Genomic DNA, 22,950 nt, shown 5'->3' with positions numbered 1-22,950 from the left:
TATAGCGAACAAATTGGGAAATATTGTGTCCAGTGGGTGACTGAAACGAAAGAGGAGGAACTATCACATGCCTGGCCGGAGGACAGGTCTTTTGACACAGGTACATTAGAACACTTATCCACATACCTAACAGCGAAATACAAAGGAAAACAACTACAAAATAGAAGGGGGTTATTAGATCTGTGGCAGATTTTCACAGAAACTCCATCTACTGCTAAAAGGGAGAAGGGTTCAGAAACAGCAACAATGGCGGTGGAAATTTGTGTGAAAAGGAGAAGGGGGAGGGGGAGCCCAGGAAAATCTATCCATTACTCGCAAGACCAGCTGAAGGGTACTCAAATCAAACTTATGTGTCAGGGGCAGTGCGTCGTCCACCCCAAGCACAGCACCACCTCCACCTTATGATCCTTCTAGCACCACCCTCGCCCACACTGGAGTAAATACCCAAGATCTTGAAGTGGCCTTAACTTCCACTCACACAGAATTGGCTCGATTGTTAGCTGTATGTGAGGCAGCACAGGGATCAGCAGGAGGGCCCCGCCCCCCAAGTGCCACCCCACCCCCACCAGAAGATCAATGGAAATCAGGAGACTTGCTCTTCAGGATTGACAGTGCAACCATACGGGCAGTGAGAGTAGAATGGCAAGGGGAAACAGATAGTTTGGGGTATGAGAACGTGGGGTCGGTGAGGAACGAGGAGTAATGGAGCATTTTTTTAATGAAACGGAAGAGGGTGCAGTAGGAAGGATACTGCAAGTTTGTGGGCCACCCCTAGAGTGGAGGACACATGTGAGGGGAGCATGGCCCTAGCCAAGACGAAGGCAACAGGAGTGAAGGGCGGGAAGGTAAAACAAAACTGCAGATGCCCCTCATCCACAAGGGAGCTTGGTGGGCCCACTATGTCCAATAGACACAGATGGATAAAAATAACCTCCTTAAGTCCCTCCCTCCACTCACAGCGGGCATGGGGAAATGGATTTATGCCTTTGAGAAAAATACTGCAGGGGTGACCTTCGCCATAGGTGATATTAAAAGTCTCTTGGTATCGGCAGTAGGTGATCAACCCCAATCAGTGTGGATAAAAGCAGGTTATCCGGGTGTAACCATAAATAACGACACCGATGACGGGGCATAATTTAATAATGTACAAGCACAAGTCTGGGATGCACTGTGCAGGACCTTCCCTGATACCCCTGATTTACACTCCATAATGTAATGCACGATGGGGGACGAGGAGGAGGATGCACAATTCATTCTTCGGGTCCAGGAGATGTGGAACGCAGAAACAGGCACCGGGTGGGATCAATCAACCTCCTTGTTCTATTTTATTATAAAGAGAGGGTTGCCAAAAGAAGTACAGAAAGCCCTGGACAAGATAGCAGGAATAGAAACTAAAGGGTGGCCTGAGATTCAAAGCATCATTGTCCAACATTGTAGGAAGATCAAAGAGACAGAAAAAGAAAATATTCAGAGGAAGCAAAACTCATCCAGACAAAGTTAGTGAAGGTTGGGGCAGTAACAGCAGTGCCGCCCCTGGAAGAGAAAGAGGAGGAGGGGGGTGTCTCTGTTGTCACGCAGGCGAGAATGGCAACGGTGTGGGCAGACAACGGGAAAGAGCAGTGGGGAGGAGAGCAACAATACATGAGACCCCAGTGGCAGGGAAGACCTACAAGAAGATGTGGTGGGTCTCGGGGACCAAGGGGAGAGGGGTTCGGAGGACAAGGCCCTAGAGGGGGGAACCAAGGGCAATGCTGGTCGTGCAGGAAGTGGGGGCACTTTTCACGAGAGGGCAGGCAGCAGGCAGGGAGGAAACTATCAATACAACCAACCTTATTATAACCCGCAGCAGTACGGGCACTGCCACCCGGGAAGCCCGCACAGGCTTCCCCAAGGAACGTATCAAATACCTCCACAGTACTCACACTCACCGCCTCCACTGCCTGGCTGTAACCAACTCTGCCACCCCTCTCACTTGATGCAAGCACCCCAAAATCATCCCAATCAACAAGCAACACGTAATAATAACCCCTTCGCCACCACCCCAAACGGCACACCTGCACCTTATTAAGGAGTATGAGTGCTTGGAGACAATACTTCTCTTGCCCGGGGACAGACACCTATCCTGACTAGAACAGCCCACAGAGAGCACTTGCATGTCCAGTACTATCCACTACCTTGTATCCAGAAGAGGAACCACTGGTGGGGGCAGAGATAGGAAGCAAACAGTTCATCTTTATGGTGGACTCGGGGCAGAGAAGTCATACATCTGCGAAGGTGATTTTCTGGTATCTGGCCAAACTCTCTATATGCAGGGATTCTCCGGGGCTGTAGTAATGGTTCCTTACACAGAAGATTTGGACATTAAGATAAGAGTTAGGGTAGTGCAAGCACCCCTATTGTATCACAAAAGTTCCCCTGACAATCTATTGGGGAGAGATTTACTCAGCAAATTAAACATGACCATATCATTTACCGAGAGAGGGATTGTTTGTTCCACCCCTGGCATGTGCACTCTTAGGGAAATGTTGATCATACATGCAATGGCCAAAGAAGTAAGGGTGAGAGGAATATATGTAAATCCTGAAATGTTTATTTATGGAATTCGAGTGCTAGTTGAAGCAGTGTCTGAGCTCACTAGAAAAGAGTGGAGGGTGCCATCAGATTTTGTTTTCCGCCCCGTCGCAAAACCAGAGATAGTTGCTGGCATCACACTGTCCTTAGATTTGGAATGGGTGCAAGTGTCTGCCAGAAGAATTGTAATAGGCACACACATCCATGGGTGTGAATGGTGTACAGTGTTATGCATTGACCCCAATGTACCCTTGCATGAATTAACTGATGAAGAATTGTTCACTGACAATGACACTGTTGGGGAGATTGTGCTGGAAATTAGCATTCCTTGTGATATCATGGTCTAAAGTAGAAAGGTGCTCAGTCCTCTCATGGCCATCATCAGCGGACCACCTCCCTTTTATGAGACAGATATGCAACAAGTCCCATCTCACCTGTGGACTACTAACCCACATGATGTGGGATTATCAAGGGAAGTGACCTCTGTAAAGATAACACTTAAGCCAGGAGCAATATTGCCGAGAGTGAAACAATACCCCCTGTCCAGGGAGGCGGTGGAATGGATCCAAGAGACACTGCAAGCACTCCTAAAGCAAGGAATGCTGGTCACTATGAACTCTCCATGCAATATGGCTGTGTACCCTGTGAAGAAGGCAACATGGGGGTCTTGTTGTATGATCCAGGACCTTTGCCCACTTAACGATAATGTCCAAAATGAGTTCCCTCTTGTCCCAAATCCCGCTTCCATTTTGTGTAGCCTTCCAAAAAAGGCCACCCACTTCACTGTAGTGGATTTGAAGAATGCGTTCTTTTCAGTGCCCCTCGACCCAGAATCACAGTATCTCACAGCCTTCACCCTGGCGGGGAGGAGGTATGAACAACGTAGTGTACCCCAAAGATATTGCGAAAGCCCAAGCATATTCAACAGGATATTGCACGGAGATCTCTGCCATATTCAGGTTCCGAGTACCATCATTCAATATGTAGGCGATATCTTAGTTTTCAGTAAGGATGAAGAAAGCTGTTGGAGAAATTCCATTACCCTACTCTGACTACTCGCGCAATAAGGGTATAAGGTAGACAAGAAAATGTTGCAATACTGTCTCCTCGAGGTCCTGTACTTGGGCCAATTGATCTCAAAAGATGGCAAGAGAATAATCCCCGAAAGAGAGGCAACAGTGTGCGCCTCTGCTACACCTAACACAGTAAAGGACATGCAAAAGTTCCTCGAAATCTGTAATTACTGCAGGGCATGGATCCTAGACTACGCCGCATACCAGGGCCCTTCTGCAAGGGTTGAAAGAGGCACAGAAGGAAAAAACAAACATACTTTGGACAGCCAAAATGCAAACAGCATTCAACAATCTTAAGGAACTAAACTCTACCACCCCAGTCCTAGCAACACCTGATTATGAGAGAAAATGTTACCTGTTCTCTTATTCCAATGGCACTCTCATGACAGCAGTGTTGATACAAAAGCGCTCCATGTGCCACAAACCTCTGGCCTACTACAGTGGCACACTTGATTCAGTAATGCGAGGTCATGTCACTTGTGAACAGGCTCTTGCAGCAGCTGCCTTTGCATTTGAAAAAAGCTTGGCAATTGTCATGGGGTGCTCCATCACCCTGTACGTGGAACACTCCCTGTTTGCAATATTAGAAAGGTCTAAATCCACGCTGACCACACAAAGGGTGTCAGCGTACGAGATCATCTTATCAAGCCCCAATATACATGTAGTAAGGTGCAAAACTGTGAACCCCACTACGTTCGTCATGGAACCATGCACTGTACAATATATAAAAGAACAAGATTGCGCAACATATGAAGGGGACGGGGATGACATTCCCAAAACAAGTGAACATGCCCTATAAGAAGGGGATGTGTTCTTTGTCGATGGGTCAGAGTCCATTGACCAAGAAACTGGTGAAAAACATGAAGGGGCTGCAGTGGTGAGGACGGAAGATGGAGAGTACGAGGTATTAATCAAAAAACGCTTGCCCATGCACTAGTCCGCCCAAGCAGCAGAACTAATAGTGTTAATTGAAGCCCTCCATGCAGCGAAAGGGTGTGCAGTGAGAATATACTCAGACTCAGCATACATAACCACAACGGTACATGCTGGACTATCGAGATGGAGAAGAGGGGATTCAGAAGAGCAGATGGGTCCCCAGTACAACATGCAGAACTATTAAACAAATTAATCGAAGCCCATGCAGAACCCTCTGTAGTAGCCATAGTGAAATGCCAGGCGCACATGCACAATGAGGACGAAATATCTTTAGGAAATACAGCCGCAGATGTGGCAGCCAAAGAAGCAGCATACCTTCCAATACCCATGGCCAGAGAATGCATGCTAAAGAGCAAAGTAGAGAAACCAAAAGCAGAAGGTTATGGGCAACGCTGCCAGGCAGCCCCAAGTGAGGCTGGGTAACTGTTTCCCCATGGCAGCAGGCCCAGGAGAGGGGCAGCAGCCCTCCACCAAGGCCCAGTTCCCCTCTCTCCCCAACAGCAAGGACACACTCAGTCTCCGCACTACGAAATGCAGGAAGGGTGAGGTGTGAAAAGACACCTCACCCTTCCACAATAACAAATGGGTGCTAAGCACCCAGGGGAAGCAAGGTCAGCCAGGCAGGGGAACAACAAAGATGAGCCCCCCCCAGGGGCTCAGACTGTCGGCTGCAGGCCGGCCTGGGGGCTGGCCCCAGAGCCTCCACAGATACACTACAAAGACCCAGGGGCTACCCCTGGGTCCTATATAATGAGCTGCTTTCATCTCAGAAAGACACAAGCTGTTTGTAAACCCTGCACGGGGACCCAAACATTCAGAGAGTTTGCTGTGCACTAAGCGTGTCTCTCTCTTTTTCTTTTCCGCAATCCCTCCCACCCTAGAAAAAGGGAGAAGAACAACGGAAGGGAAAACAGGACACTGTACGGTGACCACAACAAGTCGTGGGACAAAGAAGGCAGCACGGGCCTGAGGGGGTAACCTCAAGACCCGGTGCCCAAAAGTAATATATATTTACGATATGCAAATATTGTTTATGTTCCATAACCATATCTGTAACAATAAAAACCTACAGCCTTTTTTATTGCCAACACTTGACAAATGTTGTGGTGTAATAATTCATGGGGCAGAAGGGCTCGACAGGACATGACATCCACATCCCAACACACCAAATATAAGTCTGCCTGCATATGGGTCCAGCATTTACAATGCACTACCCCTTGCGCAAGTGATAGAACTGCAGAGTAGAGCCCCAAAAACAGAACAAGAATTATGGATCAAACAAGGATGTCCACTTTGACCTTTCTAATAACAAATTTATCGAGCCTCACACGAACCTGCCCATGCCTCCACCTACTTTTTTCTATATCCTTTATCTGTCTTACCTCGTTTTCCTGCTCTTAATCTCACTGCTGTTGTAACAGCACTATTTCTTCCACCACTACCCTCAGCGCTTCTTTCATATTTTCCCGCTCTTGTGTCTCTACCACTTCCCGCAGCCTATCCTCTATCCTAGCAGTACAAGCCCTGACCTCCTCCTTCTTCCTCATTCTTGATCCTGTATCCATGCTTCTAGCTACCGGTCTCACTCCCTCTCATTCCTCCACCCTTAATCTATCGGCTAATCTAGCACTCAGGGAAGTTACTCCCTTCCCGCTCTCCGTTCGTAATCTCTTTGCAGCCATAATAATTGAAGGAGTTACTTTTCCACTTCCTTCGAGATCCCAATTTCTAGAAATCACAGCTGATGGAGGCGCTATCTGTGTCCATCTCGTAGCCACCAGAGTAGCTGCTGGAGAAAACACTGGTACAAACTCAGGGTCTGTCTACCCTTCTGCAGGCGATACAGGATAGCACCCATGTAGGGGCAGTGCAGAAGGAACTTCTGCATCCTCTTTTTTGGTCCTTCTTCCCCAGTTTTAACACTCTGGCTTTCCCACCTTTTTCATACATCCACCAGAGTTCTGAGACATCTAGCCATTTCTCTAATTTTGAGCCCTTATGCTTCATAGTCAGGAAGCTATGCACATTCTCCAGTATCCCTGTATCATAGGATCCCTCGACAGGCCAGGAATTGATAATTTGACCCTTACTTTCTTGCAAACTTTCTCTATGGTACTTTACGATTTTCACCTTGTAGCCTGGCCACACAAGGCACACATTATTCAACAGAGCCTTCATACTCTAAAACAAGTTATCAAAAAATAGTTTCACAAAAACCCAATACCGAGCGAAACCCGTGGCACAGAATATTTTCAACCAAATAACTCCCTTTTTTCACTTACCCAATTCCTAAGTCTTTCTCCACACTCACCATAAGTTTTAAACCGCAATTACCTTGCTTCACTATTAACTTCAATTCTACTTCTCACTCATACAAAGAAGACGCATCTTGTAATAAAAAAAAAGCACTCTGCCAGGCAATCTCTCTTACATGTCCCCACCAATCGAGCATAGGCGGGGCACACTGCTTTCCACTAAATAACCGCTGCTCTCGCTTCCGTCTATCTTTTTACTAGTACAGCCTTCTCTACACCATGACTGTCTTTTCCTGATTACAGGAAGTTTTCCCTTCACTACATTGACTAACCAAGAGGACCAAGGCGAGGGCTCTGCCCGCGCAGCTAATACAAGAGAATGTTAAGGGACTACTTCAGAAAGGTATCTATGGTTGGACTTGCAAAAAGATGCCACCCCACCTTCAAATGAGGGCCCCAGCCAATCAGAGAAGCAAACTAAAGGGTGTCCGGACAAGCCTTGCAGGGTAGGATACCACCTCACACCTCTAAAATAAAATAGGTTTAAAAATATAGACAAGGGACTTATGACACAAAACAGTTCAGTCACTCAATCAAAAACATCCACTGTTCCAATGCCTGCAACCTTGACTAATTCTGAACCGTCATATTCCAATTACACCCTGAAAAAACCCCATGAATCAAAAAGAAACAACCATCGTTCCCTCCTTGCTTTACCTCCAAAAGTACACTCACTTGACCCAAAGCGCTTTGGTGAGCAGACAGACCTTTAACCAATATGTCATCCGCCAAAGTCTCTTTTTCACTGTGCACGGAAGACTGGTCCCCGCAGTGAGGTGCTGCAGCCGATTGGTGCAGATAGAAGACCCCCAATGTCTCAGAAGGCCTGGGGTCCTGTTTTGGTCACCCAATTTGTGGTGGCAGATTCCTAATTACCTCAGCCCCAAGCGACTGACCACCTGAAGAATGAGTGCATGTTTTCTACGTAAAGCAAGGTTTATCGTACAAAAATTCAGGTACCATCTGGATAGTCACGTGGAACCAAACCAACCCAAGTCTCAACGAACTACATTAATGAATACATTTTTATACATTTTAGAAACAGTTTAAACACTCCCAGAAATGTTCTTACCACCAACCCCTCAAACATGATTGGACAAAACATTTACAAAGAACTTCCATCTTTTCCAGAATCATTCTTTCTCATTGTCATCAACAATATTTATGACCATCTTCAGATCATATTCGAAGTCTGCCTTTGCTGGGGATTGGTCTGTGGTAGTTCATGACATCATGGTACAATGAAACATTCACATATGACATAATTCATTACTCAGTAACAACTGGCCCAGAGCCTTTAACCTTAAGTTTGATTGCACATGGTCTGCTTGAATAGCTTAGCAATACAAGGAAGGCCTGAACAAACAGGTTTTCTTTGAACTACCGATTGCGATCTCATTCGCCCCAGACTCTTGGCTCTTCTTAAAACATTCTAATTTATGAGACCACTGCTCCAACACATACAGCCTCTAGTTTCACCATATAAGAACAATTGACCACCAGACACCCTGGCCTTGTGCCCATCTTTATTGCCAGCCCAATCATATGGTCAACCAACTTGCGGAACTGTTAAACTATAAACCTTGTCCTGTTCGCAGGCTGACCTTTTACTGGATGACTCATCATTCCTCCGTCAACCCCTAAGCACGAAACCAGAATGTCCCAGCTGGCTAAAATTCATTGCGCTACTGCTAACTGCAAAGTCTGAACAAACTCCAAAACCGCACTACATGCCGATTTATATAAACTCCTTATTAAGCTTCTTTCATATATTTCTCTGTGTGATCAAAAATCACATATATATGTGTGTGTGTGTATGTTTTATAAATGTTATTCCTTCTTTACAGCAGTGTCTCAGGATGGGCTCCCCTATGCATGAGCAAATATACCCTCTCGGTCTTCCAGTTTCCATGTTCTTCAGAGCACCCTGTGTGTAAACCGTGTACATGTAGCATTTGCGGTTTTAACATTGTATCTTTCTACGTGCATGCAATTCTAATATGTGGAAATACTAGACAAACAGTCAAACTAAAAGTAACCTATCCCATCCATAATTAACTACGCTCAATACATACGACATTGCAACATCACGCCCAGTTCACTGCCACCCCCTGTCATCAATACGACACACGCAACATGAACCCCTCTAATGATCCCCTCGTAATCATGGGGATCCTAACCACCACAACAAAGCATATTTAAAATAGATTGTCCCAGAATCCAGAATTGTGCAGGGAATATTTGTCTCAGACAGTGATGAATTATTAATTCCAGATGTTTTCACAATTTATATATGGTTTTTAAATCCGGTGTACAATGTATCACACAGATTTGCAGATATTGGTACACTTCTTGCCCTGTGAAAATCCTGAATCAAACTTTCTGCTCCTTAATGTGGAATAGGAAATGTGTTTGTTTCTCCCCTACATGCCTAAGAAAATAATGCCAATTCATATAACTGTCATTTTTCCAAGCAACATTGCACAGAAATAGAAGGTTCCAGCATTAAGTGAACTCCTTATTCCAATTAAAATTAATTTATTGAACCCTCTTCCATTTCAATTTTGCATCCTCATGCCTGCGTGAAACTTTAATATATCAGAACATTTGTGGTCTCCAAAATAAAGCTTCTTCCTGGTGGTGATTTCCATATATTTCAATAGGGGAACCTGATTCATTTAAAAAAGCCATGTACATAGTGTTTATTTCAAAACTATTTGTTTAGATTATCATATACTTGAAATACAACGTCACTTGTAATAGGAATTATTCAAGCTACCTGTATTTATGTTGTGTGTGACTTCCCCGGCATTGAAAGTTAGGGGTACCACATTACATTTTCTTATATATTATTTGAAATAAAAAGAATATTCAGATTTTAAAAAACCCTTGTTCTTGTTCCGGATTTTGGGTATGTGTGTCATGATGTGGGCTATTAGATAAGGGATATTTCCCTGTACAATTAATCAATTATTAAATCCTTTCCATAGATAGAAGTCATTACAGATGGGTGGATATACCTTGGTTACTGAGGAATGTGTTGTCATTAGGCAGGGAAAGGCATTTATCCCGTTTGTGTAAGTGCCAATATCACAAATGTATGCATGTATTTATCCCTGGCATTGGCCAGTAGCACTGCTGAGCGGCCCACTTCAAAGCAGTCCTGCAAACTCAAAGACGTTTGTAACCACTCTGCTCACCTGTTCTCCTAACACCGTGTGGCACTCTTTTTGAATTAGGCGCCTGCCCATTCAATTCACATGGGTGCTCCCCATCTTTGGCCTGGGTCCCATTCCTTCATTGCCTAATCCAAATTCAGTTACCACAGCCTTTTGTATGTGATATGATATGATTAGGTTATAATACCCAGAGGGTTCTAAGCACAGACCTGGGGATCAAACCCGTGGTGCTCCGTCATCTTGCTTCCAAGGCGAGCACATCTGAGCTATCCGCCCGAGATCTCTCTGAAGCCCTATTTATGGCTTGTGATTGTGCAGAGGAGCCCTCCTCAAAGCAGTCCCGCAACATCAATGAGGAATGTGAGAACGCTGTCCAGCCACATCAGTCACACAATGCTGCAGTAGTCTTGAAATGGGTTTCTGTTATTTGAATTCACATGGCTGCTCCCTACCTTGAAAGTTGCACCATTCTTTCATCACTCCCACCCCAGGTGGGCCTTGTCGAAGCCCTTGATCCTCCTGAAGCCCTATATGTGTCCAGTAGTTCTGCAGAGCAGCACAACACAGTGAAAGTATGCAAAGCCCGCAAACATTATGTCATTCAGTCAGATTTTCTGACATTCCTATTGTTCCACCAGATGCATCCTGCATCCTGATTCCGGCACCCTCCCCTCCACTAATCCCTCTTGACCACAGTCCCACTGCTTCCCCAAATCAAATCAATTACTTCAATGTCTATCTGACTTCTTTAATCTACTGTCATCACCTGGCACTGTTCTTACCCTGGCATAAATGCCACTAATGGTATCTTCAGTACCAAGGAATCTGAACTGACGGAAGTGTTAAGTTGCATAATACCACATTGTTATGGAACATCTATCCGGTTGGCCTCTGGCTGCCTCCGTGATGAACTTCAGTTCTTCAGTACCGACCCATTTGATATCCATGGAAGAAGAACTTGGACCCTGGACAATCTCTGCAGTTCAATACATATTCACCTCACTCACTGTCTTACCCTCTATCATACAATTGCTGACACCACCACCTTCCAGGTGATTGGAGCTCCACATCACAGTAACCTAACCTGAACAACATACAGCATACAGCTTGTCCATTTATACTAGTTCTAACCCCATCCAACCCTGCTCATCTACTATTTCACCTGGTCCAAAAATGCTTGTGTATCTGCATCTTGAAGATAGTGGCCCTCATTCTGACTCAGGCGTTAAGGGCTTTACGGCGCCGTAAACAGCGCCGACCCTTAACGCCTGATTACAAGGTTCCCTTTGCGGGATGGCTTTTAACGGCTGCTTTTTTGCAGCCGTTAAAATCCATGCCGCAAAGGGACCTTGGCGATAATTACGGCACCGTAATTTACGGTGCCGTAATTATCGCCTTTCCCCATTCCCATTATGCCCTATGGGGCGAAAATGGGAATGGGGAAGGGTAAAATGGGAAATGGGGATTTACCGCCCCACTCACCTTGGAATGGGGCGGTAAATCCGCCAACCACCATGGTGGTAAGGGTACGACCCAGGCGGTAATTTACCGCCTGGGTCGTAATGAGGGCCAGTGACTGACCAGTGTTTCAGTATTTTGGCCATTGGTGACCTGTGTATTTCCATTCTGGTTGTTAGTGTCATGTGCATCTATATTTTGGTCATTAGTGACTTGTGTATATACCTTTTAGTTGTTAGTGATCTGTATATCTATATCCTGGTAATTAGTGGCCTTTGAATCTGCATTTTGGTCAGAAACACAGTGGCCAGTCTGTCTGTATGTTGGTAGCTAGTGGCCTGTGTTTCTGTATTTTTTTTATTAGTGGCCTGTGTATCATATTTTGGTAAGCAGTGAACTGAATATTTGTATTTTGGTTGCTAGTGGCTCATGTATCTGTATTCTGGCCATTAGTGGGTTGTGGCTCTGCATTTTGTTAAATATGTTATTTGTATATTTTTGTATTTGTATTCGGGCTTATACAGCACAAACCTAGATAGGGAGCGACATAGCACTGAACAGGTAATGTGGGGTTAACAGAGGGTGGTGGAAGGTGTGGTGGAAGATTATAGTGACTTGGCTATCCCATACCATAGAGGTGGTATTTACCTAAGGCTAAGAGGTCCTACGTGATCCATAGGTATTCCCTGAAGAGAAGGGTCTTGAGTAATGCCCTGAACTGCAGAACTATTGATGTGGTCCTGATGGCTACAGGGATGAAGTTCCAGTAGGATGGGGCATAACAAGAGCAGCCTGTTACCTGGTTTTCTCTTTGTGTGTCAGTTTAGTTTCAAGCCTTGCAATGGTCTGGCTCCTGGAGGATCATGTCTCACCTGAGTGTGATGGTTTTGTGGCTAGGTAGGCTGCTGTTCAGACAGTTTTTGCCTTAAATGTGATATAGGCAGTTTTGAAGGTTATGCTCACTCTGATGGATAGCCAGTGCAATACTCTTAGAATGCAGAGATGTGGTGTGAGATTACTAGGTCCTGAACTGTGGTTCTGAAATCCTCAGCGCTAGTTGATACCAAGCAGTTTGAGCTTTTCTGCTGATAAGTTACTGGAAAGAGATATTGCTGTCATAATTGAACTTGACTGATTTGGCACCTCGGGTCAAGTGACGTGTTAACTCATCAAGGTGCATGTCATTCAGCCATCCTTGGATGGCGTCCCCTTTAGATGGATGTCTTAGTATGACACATTTCATTTTGATGGGGTTGAAATTCAGATAGCTGCTTGTCATCCAAGCTTGGATAGAAGCAAGGCATTTTCTGAGGCATGAAATATCTCGGGAGGATAGCTCAGGGGCAACACGCTTGCCTTGGAAGCAAGAAAACACGAAGCAACACAGGTTTGATCCCTTGGTCTGCGCTTAGAAACCTCAGGGTATTAAGTGTGTTATAAATAACTAATTATAATTATAATTAAGTACCATTCACTTTTAGGAATAACAGAGTACCATCAGTATTTTGATGAAGTAAGGTTTTAGGGTAATTGAGGGCTGACCCGATTGGCTCCACATAAAGATTGAAGATCACAAAGGAGAATACAGATCCCTGTAGAACTCTGCAGGTGACTAGGCAATGGCTAGATCTGAAGTTACCCATCTGGATTGCTTGGTATCTGTTCAAGAGGTAGGAGGCAAACTAGTTCAGGACTAAGCCTGTGAACCCCTTGCTATCTGCAAGTAGCTTTGGAAGTGGGAAATGGCCCATTGTGTCAAATACAACAGAGAGGTTATGCCAGACCCAAAGGCAGGAGTCACCTTTTTCCAGGATTTGTAGGGCATCATCTGTGATCTGGAGCGTGGCAGTTTCCATGCAGCCTCTGGGTCTAAATCCAGATTGATAGTCACTGAGTAGACTGCGTTGGTTAATCTGATTGCCTTAAAATTGATTTTAACAAGAAACAGAAATCTAGTGATTGACCAGTAGTTAGCAAGTTTGTCTGGATCTAGAGTGGGTTTTTGAGACCTGGGTGGATCAATCCTGTATTTAATCTTTGCCAAGGTGCTCTGATTGAGAAAGACAGTGAATATTTGGAGGAGTGGTGTATGGGCAGATCCTGAGAACTGTTTCATGTTGATAGAAGGAAGGTTGTCATCCTTGTATGAGGGAGGTTTTAGTGAGATGAGAGTGTCAGAGGTTCTTGTGGGTGAGGGGTGTGAAGTTTGTCCAGGGGTGTTTTGCACAAGGTCAGATCGTGAGGGGGCAGCAATTGTGTTATGGTGTCTGATGTTATCTAGCTTGGTGATTAAGAGGTTATTAATTGAGTAAAATGTTCCTGTGGAATTAGGGATTACTGGGTCGGGCAATAGGGTTGGAGCAGTGTTTGACAGCCACAAAGAAGGCTTTACTATGCCTGCCATTGTAGTATTAGGGTAATACGCAGTTTACCTTCAGTGATGAGTGCCTAGAAATATTGCCTTTAAGGGAGGAGTGCATAATCTTATGTGTTTTGCAAAAGCATTTTTCTTTTGTTCAAATAGTGCGTTTATTGGCAGTCAGTTCTTGTGTGCATCAGGGGTCGGAGAGTTTCACCCTGGTGCAAGGTTGTTTCAGGGCGCATGTATTTATACCAGTTTCTTCATGATTTGATTGAAGGTTGACACTAAGGTGTTGCTGTTGGGGTTGTTTGGGCTGGCTAACATTTCAAGAATGTGTTCTAGTGCTTCCAAGGGGAGGTGCTTCAAGGGGAGGTGCCTCAAAGGGTGACAGGAAGACATGGTCGGCTTACCTTGTCCCTTATTACTTGGGTTAAGGAGGTGAGGGATAACAGCATGGTCGTCCAGTCAGCTGTGATTGAGGCATTTTACCAGGAGAGAAGTAGGGAAGGCACAGTTTACTATCTCTCCACTGATGTGGGTGGGGTTCAGCACATGTCATTTGTTTATGACATTTGTTTATGAATTCCATAAGAGGATAGAGAGCACAAGTGCTTGTAGTGGTTTGGGTTTCAGGTAAATTGAGATCACAGAGGAAGAGGTTTGCTGAGTGTGTGACTGACACTGGTATGGTGAGATCAGAGATATCATCATGGAATCAACCACACCACTGAGGTCGGTGGTAGAGGGGTTGGAAAGTGGGAGTTTATTTGTGTGATAGTGGGATGTCGCAAGTGAAGAGCTCCATCGCGTTCATTTGTACCCGCTTAAGCATGGTGCACGTCCAATTGAATTTGTGGATGACTGCCAACCCTCGCCCTTCTTTCCCCTTGAGATCAGCGTGTTGGATGTTGTGCCTGGGTTGGATGAGGATGTTAAAGAAATGGGAGGAGGTGGGTGAGAGCCGTGTTTCCATAACAAAGATGTCATCAAGCTTCTGTATGTAAATGAGGTCAGTGATGTTGTCAGGGTGAAAAATGGACAAGTGAGCCTTGATTAGCATCGGCCTGCATGAGAGCAGCAGGGGCAGATTATAGTAGTGATAATAGAGATGTGGATGAGGGTCTGAGGATTCATAGAGTGGGGATCTGTGAGTCTTAATGGCCTGTGCCCTTGAGAGTGTTGGAATGGTATGTGACTGTAGGAGACACTTTGTAATATCGCTCTTATGTTGACACAAGCCAGGTGTTCCAGCCGTTGGTGCTGTTCAAGCCCTAACAGACACAAAAAGGCAATGTTCTTGCCTTCAACTTTAGCTGAGGACGCCAGTGATGAGGATGCCTACAGAGAGCAGGTGGCTCATGATTGGCTCGTGGGCTGGAGGAGGAGTAACTGATCATGTGAAAAGGACACGTTTTGGACACTCCTCTGAGCCTGGTCAAATAGTGCTGCAATGGAGGGGAAGGACATCTCCTGTCCCATCTCATTTCATTATATATAAATTGTAAGCACTCTCCAAGGTTCCCTATCTGAGTTAAACCAGGTCCTCCTCCCAGAGGCTCTCTCCATCTCCTACTGAATCCTTTTGAAAGGCCTTCTATGATTACACTTGCCGCTCCAGGTGAACATTTTTATCTTAATTGCTGTGAAAAACCAGAAGGTGTTTCACACTACAGTCCCCGGGGATTCCTTACTTAGGTAGCCAGGGAACGGCAATCGCTTTTGGTTCCCGGCCCTGGGGGTGGACAAGCAAAGGAAGATCACATGGGTAGGGGGACCTCAGGGAGTGAGGGAGAGACACCCAATGGCGATACATGGTATCCCCCTTTTCCAACTACCCCAGAAATCAATGTCCCTACCTATTGTATGGGAAACTACATCCTCCCCATTTCACCTTCCCAAAACCACTGAGACGAGGAAGAGGATGAATAACAGGATGAGCAGTGGCGGCTGGTCACTTTGAAAAGTGGTGGGGCGTAAATCAATCAGGGCGAATTTGGAAGCGAGCGAGCGCAGTGAGCGAGCTTAAGCACCAGCAGGTGCGGGGTGTATGCCCCCCAAGAAAATTTTGGAAAAATGGCTTCTAAAATGTGCAATTTACTGTCCAAACACACATCAATAGGGCCTGAAAAGCATTAGGTTTTAGGTACTAATGGTTGTACATTATTCTTACATGTGCAAGTGTGATGGTGTATTTTGCAGCAGCTTGTATTGAGAATCGCTGGTACTATTTTGTATGCATTATGAAATTCATTATATAGATATCCAGTAATGATGGAAAAATATCATTTGTTATGCTGTTAGTGGCATTCAAATGTGTTGATCCTCTTACTAAGGTGTAATTTTTGGCATTATCTAAAAGGGGAGAAACTAAGGTAAAATATTATTTACCACTTAATTAATGCAACATTTGTCCTACCTCATCCTGCTCTGTTCCCAGTTATCAAGTGCGAAAGGGAAGGGCTCCTAACCAGTTCTCCACTCTTTGCAGGCATCCAAACCATAACAACTTGTGTATGTGTATAGGCTTTCTCTTTAGGTTTTGCCTTTTTGAAAAGTAGGTACATTAAACAAGCTTGGGGAGACTGACCTTTCGAATGCATAACTGCAGAGCATTGTATGTCAAGAAAAAAAAGGGAATTTGGAGAGTGGGTGGCAGGCTGCTAACAGAAGTAACTTTTCCTCTACTCCTCAATTTACACACAAAGCTGTGCCAAATCTGTTAGTAAAAAATAGGATTTAGCCTGTGCCAGCCTATGCACAAACGGCGCTTTTCCTCTCCCAGCGAACAGTGAACTCTGATTTATTCGGGTGCCGTTTATATTCCTAATCTCCCTAATATTCAATGGCTCTCTCCAAAAACATTTCAGATTTAGATAAAGGTTGGACTGATGCAGTGCAATTTTGCACCCACATTTGCAAAGCGACAAATATTGCCCAGCTGTATTTACGGATAGCGTTAACGTTAATGCATTGTTGTAACAATTCATATGGGGTGAAAAATTGCACAGTACTAGTGCAAAATGTATGTAATTCAGGTGTGCTGGCTAATTTATTTGCATTTAAAGGAGCCTGATATTTGTGCACACTCAAGGGCTGTAACCAGAACAATGAACAAGACCGATTTCGTCAGGTTGAAGGTGGGGCAGGGAATGGCGAGAGATTTGAAAAGTTCTTAGCACTTGTAGATACTTTCTACTAGTGTTACGTGTAAGAGAAAATGCCTTTCAGTTTGCACCGGACAATTAGTGAGTCTGGGTGAAGGGTTTCTAAGGGAACTACAGGAATGGCAACAGCTTTTCCTTCCAATAAGTCCTACCCTCATTAAGTGTTTATTTCGCCCACTGTGCATGCAACAGGCACACACTCTTCCCGCCCGACTCATATGATCTAAAACATGTATACTTTTTTGACTAACAAAAAGTAGCTGACAGCCGTGAGACCCGTCTGTCAAAGAAAGGGAACGTTTTACCAGTAACTCGAGGGGCCAGACAGCCACGATGCTAGGGCTTTCAGTTTTGACTCCCGTAACACATTGGAGTGAGTCATCTCCTCTACGTCTCAGCGGGAACAATAGCCCTAACAAGTGTCTTTATAAAATTGGGTGGAGAGAATATACGCTTAATGCTAATTTCTAATATGGCCTACTAGCAGTATCCCAAGTGAGCATGAAGCGTGTGTTCTGCCCACTGTAACCTAACTGTCTGTCTCGCGGTGGCCTGGCGCACACTTGTAACTTGAAGCACTAACACTGCTTTTCAAGTGGCGTCACTTGCGAAATTATCTGTTGGAAGGTGAATGGAAAGAGTAGAACGAGTGGTAGCAAAAATAAAGCACGTGACATCAAGACAAATAAGGTGATACGTTATGACATGCAGGCTTTGATTAACTGGTCTTCTCGCAAGATCAGCGGGCACTCGCTGCTCAGAGGATCCATCCGACACACCATGGTAGATAAAACACACTTTGTCACATTCAACGCCTTTCTTTATTATTTATAACAGTGTTTTTTTTAAAGGAGCAGACTCATCTGAGCCCATTTTATTCTGCCCTTTTCCTTTTCGTATGTTCTGTGACTTGCAATTAAATTCCCTGCCATGCCGAGGAGGATTTCCTTTTCGTATGTTCTGTGACCTGCAATTAAATTCCCTGCCATGCCGAGGAGGATGTAGGCTAAACACCTGCAGTGCTGGAGCTGAAGGGGCTGACATTATTAAGGCATCCCTTGGGGGAGAGGCGCGAGCGTGGGAATGGGCAAGGGAGTTGACACACACTATTCAGGCAGCAGCAGGCCTTGACTGAAGTCACACCGGTAAGACATACCTTCTGCCCCTAAAGCAGCTTGATCACTGCAGGAGGGAGCAGGGTAGACCGACAGGGTGCTGTGAATGGGTGAGAGAAGGGAGTTAAACACACTGGTAAAATAATGAAGCCACTGTTTGTCGCTGACTCATTTTCAGTAAAATAAATACATTTCTCACTGTTGCTTTCACTGGAGGCTTCTGCAGCAGAGACAGCGTACGTCAGAGGTGCCACTGTGGTAGAATGCCTAGTGCGACTAGTACAAAAAGCGAGGGTGAGAGCGAGTGCAAAGTATACATGGCACAATAATAGCTGCTTGATATGGGGGCCGTTAGAGACATATTTCAGCATTGCCAGCACACGCCGCTTCTCACAGAACCTTCCACATTTTATGAAGTAAAATATAAACCGATTCATAGAAAGATGAGCAAATATGGCATATTTTGAATCGCGTATTGTGTAGAATGTGAATGTCTCACCCACCCGACCCTAGTGGTGGCAGCCTGCTCATCCCGATTCCCCCCAGACACACAGCTCTTACCTTTGTGGGAGTCAACCGAGTGCACTGTCCGATTCAGGTCAGGGTGGGCCAGGGCCACAATGTAACAGAAATGGCTACTAGGCCGCAGCACACACCACACGTGGCTGGCAGGATGCTGGGCTGGCTCAGGCAGGCTCTGCTGGTAGAGGAGGAGGAAGTCTCGCCCACACCCTGGGCTCAGCAACAAGTGCGCTGTGCCCATCACCCACCCCACACTCATTACAATAATTAATTTCATTGGCTGTTAAACAGCCAATCAAAACTGTACATTCTTGTTTCTGTGCAGAGACTCGGACACGCCGATTACTACGCTATTTGCACATAGACCATAGATTTATACTGGCAGGGCCGGGGCCACTGCTCTTACGCCCCGCCAGGCTCCTAATTAAGCTGCCATTAGTCAGTGCTGCGTAAACTGCGTGGAGCTACGAGCTCCATGCAGTATAAACAAAAGAAAAGTGCGTTGAATGGGACGCGCCCCTGTGTGCAGGCCCAGCCAGCCACACGAGCAGAGCGAGACGAGGGAATGTCATTATTTATGACTACATGTTGCTCCCACGCAGCAAATTTAAATAAATACAAGCTGTTGTTGCCACAAACTGATTCTTTTCTCTCTGCATTCTGGGGGTTGAGGGGGGGGGGCGGCGCCCCCACGCCCTACATAAGGAGCCGCCACTGAGGATGAGGATTGTGGTCAGGCAGAGTAAGGCATGTAATCACACACCTGAGACTTGTTAACGCTTGGCAAAGTGATGAAAGGTGGCAGGCACAAGCACAAGGAGAGCGAGACCGGTAGTAGGGAGAAGCAGTTCCAACAAAATCAAAGGAGCGAGGTGCTCTCAAGCGGAAAGGTCAGCGGACTGCATGAGAAAATCTGCAAGCGGCAGAAACCCTGGCGGGAGTCTCGTGTTTGCAGACAACTGTGAGTGACTCGAACAGAACGGTATCTGCACCCAAGAAGCACACCTTGCAGCTGCTCCCAGACAGCCAGCCCCCCTGCGAAGCATGAAGCAAAGTCGGGGAGGAAACACAAGGCTACGGACTATGGCCTTGGAAGCAAGCAGGAAGATGTCACTGAAGAAAGCCTCGAAGTACACGACCGTTGAGTGATCGGAAGGCCGGCTCGTGTTAGAAGTAATGGGGGAGCAGCAATAACAAAAGGTTGTGATAGAACTGCAGAATAATTAATGAAACAAAACTAATATGGTGAGACAAGTAAGGATACAGATTAACAGAGGGATTTGCAAGGAATCGCGGCCCATCTAAAGACTCTTAAATCTGCATAAAAGTAACATTCTGTTCAAAAGGGAATGCAAGACATGGAAAGCAATTGAGAATCGCCACCAAGCAAAGCAAATGCAGGAAAACTATCCGCAACCTAGTAAAATGAATTTTTGTGGAAGATTGAAAGTAAACAGTTGATAAAGATTGTGAAAAGGCCAAGCAACCAAATGTAAGAAAACCTGATGAGCACATCACAAACCTTTTGAAATTGAGAAATTGAGAAAACTCTTCTAATGGGATGTCGGAGTGGTCATGGCAAAGGTCTCAGTCAAATCCTTGCAGTTTTGAAAGTCTTCGATAGTAACAGCCCAAGGAACAAAAAAAAGTTGAAACAAGAGAATTAAGACTTGTGGAAGGGAACCCCAAGGTGAAAGGAAAAAGCAGGCTTAAGCCCGACAGAGGGAAGCCTATAATTAACATTTTGTGAATGGAAAGTGCATATTGAAATATTGTGAAATTAAGCTGAACAATGCGCTGTGCTAAAAGAAAAGGGAATATTGAAACAGGTTTGAGTCCGCAGAGGAAGGCCTGTGTAGGACAGTGGTTCAATGGTTGTTTCAGAACTGAACCGTACATGGAAAATGAGACCAAGAGAGCTTAAAGGAACTTTTGAACTGTGCAGGTGTCTCAGTAAGCCAGAGTGTGCTGAACTTGATCAAACTGTGCCTGCCACCTATCCATCCGAACTCTCTAAACCCCTGTGCTAGTAAACATGGGTAACGGCAACTGATATGCCAGCCATTCTTACCCTCCTTTTCGTAAAAACACTTTATTTCTTTATTTCCCCTATACAGATGTGTTGTTAGAGAAGGAGGGCTAGGTTAGGTTTCTTTAGTATAGGACTTTATAATTTGTCTTAGACTGACGAGGACTGTTTTTCTTTTTGTTTCAGGGTTGAGACTGCTCCCATGTAGAGTTAGGTTTAGCTAGGAATTACTCCAACCCTGCTGATTTTCTAAATAAAGGTTCTTGAAACTTGCATCTGTTGATGTGTACATCTGCTGTTGATACCATGCCCTCTTGACATCGACCCTTCAGTCCTTCCCGCCCACGTCACCAATCTTGGACCTAGTCAGTGACCCTGTATTGCAAGACAGCTAGCTTCCGATCTCAGTGCCTCCTACAAGGAATCTCTCCAGCCTCTACTCTCCAGCCTTGACTAGGCCAAGTCCTTCTACTGCACTAACCTCCACTCTTTTCTCTGCTTCCACCCCAATAGCCTATTTACGAAGCCTCTCTCACTGTTGATGAGTTTGCTTGTTACTGCACCACCAAAAACTCGGTTTGTAACACTCTGGCTTCCTTTATTTCCACCCCCTCCCACCTCATTCCCTCCACTGCTCCCACCTTCACCCTCTCTGTTCTGTCTGACTTTCCACCAATGACTCCAGCTGATCTGGTCTACAGTCACCAGTCTATCAGCACATCCTGCCCTACTGCCAACGCCTTTACACCCCAGACTGGCAAGCAACTGGCATCTCTCACTTGCACCTACCTTGTCTCTCTCTCCAACCACTTCATGTCCTCTGGTATCTTATTTGGGGTGGTCACCATCATACCTATCTTAATCAGACTTACGGCTGATCCTAACAGTCCTAATTATTCCAAAATCTTGAGCATGTGGTGTTTCACCATATCACCGCCTACCTGGAAAAGCATGGGCTCAGTGACCATCCTCCAGGCTGGGTTGCACACCTGTCACTTCATTGCAACTGTGCATTGATATGTCCCTAACTTCCTTCCTAGAGCCTCATCCTACCTGATTTCCCAGCCACCTTCACCATATCGACCAATCATTTCTTGTCACAACTCTCTCCCCTTGGCATCGACGTACTTCCCTTGCATGGATTGCCTCTTTACTGGTTGGCTGCTCCTTTGCTACCACCTGGAATGACAGTACATCCTCTACCTCTCCCCTTCTGGTAGGGGGTCCCTCACGGGTCTGTCTGCCATTCACTGCTATCCACTTCCAACTTTGCCAACCACATCTCCGTTTTCACATTTTCGTATCATCTCATTACTGATGAAACACAAATAATTGATTCATTCCCCTTCTTCACCCTCGAGTCACATTCCCTCATCACTAACTCATGATGCTTAGCTCCTCCAAAACAGAGGTGATCTACCGCATGGGTTCTAGTGCCTTACCTATCCCCCCATTACTCTATCACTCCACCCCGGGTACCTTCACTTTATTTGCTGTCTGGAAGGGCAACACTTCATTACCGCCACCCTGATGGCCGAGCCTCCTCATTGGACTTCTTCTGTAGTCCTTTACCTTGCTAGACCAGGTGCTGCTCTTTACTATTGCGCTCTCTGCAACCTTCCTCCACACCCATCTCTGAGGAGTGTGTGCATGTGGGCTGGCTCTCAATCTACTTGTCCACACACCAATTGATGGGCTAGCCCCATCTGCTCACTTCACCTCCTGTCACTCAAGCCCCTCGCACTCTAAGATGTCAGGCCTCCTTAACCCCTCGATTCACCTTCCTCCCTTCTCAACTGCTTTCTTAATTACTTCATCTCCCTCAACGCACACCAATGGAATTCCTAGTTCCATCTCCTATGTACCAGCATTCAAGACTGCCCAGAAAAAAGACTCCTTTCCCTTTAAGGGACAGCTGAGTCATCCAGTAGCATCATCATCATTGTGACCCCACACTCTTCCCCACCCCCTCCTTATATGCATGTTCTTTCTGTGCATTTTGCAAATAGTGTCTGCTTGTACTCATTGTATGTCAGCATCGCCCCTGCATTGTTTCCCACACATCCCTACTTAACATTCAATGCATTATGCGTTCTATTGTAAGGCATCCAGGTTTGGAGTGGCCCCCCACCCCAACTGTTCTCATATGCAGAGCTTCTTGTCAAACCTCTTCTCTCACTTCAAGTTAATACAACATGCACATTTCAAAATGCACAGATAAAAAGG

At 45.5% G+C, this 22,950-nt stretch overlaps 1 long non-coding RNA gene across 3 annotated transcripts in view; it reads right to left on the bottom strand.

The window, feature by feature from the left end:
- LOC138580506 (uncharacterized) overlaps positions 1-18,894 on the bottom strand; it is a 693,565-nt gene extending 674,671 nt beyond the window's left edge. For all 3 annotated transcript variants that reach the window (XR_011304277.1, XR_011304275.1, XR_011304276.1), the window contains exon 1: positions 18,735-18,894. This is a non-coding gene — a long non-coding RNA (uncharacterized lncRNA). The remainder of the gene's footprint in view (positions 1-18,734) is intronic.
- Between the last annotated feature and the right edge of the window lie 4,056 nt (positions 18,895-22,950).

Source organism: Ambystoma mexicanum, chromosome 3p (genome assembly GCF_040938575.1).
Source record: "Ambystoma mexicanum isolate Mex_15411 chromosome 3p, UKY_AmexF1_1, whole genome shotgun sequence".
Lineage (NCBI taxonomy): Eukaryota > Metazoa > Chordata > Amphibia > Caudata > Ambystomatidae > Ambystoma > Ambystoma mexicanum.
The sequence above is the reverse complement of the archived record's forward strand: the minus strand, read 5'-3'. Positions and strand labels throughout refer to the sequence as shown.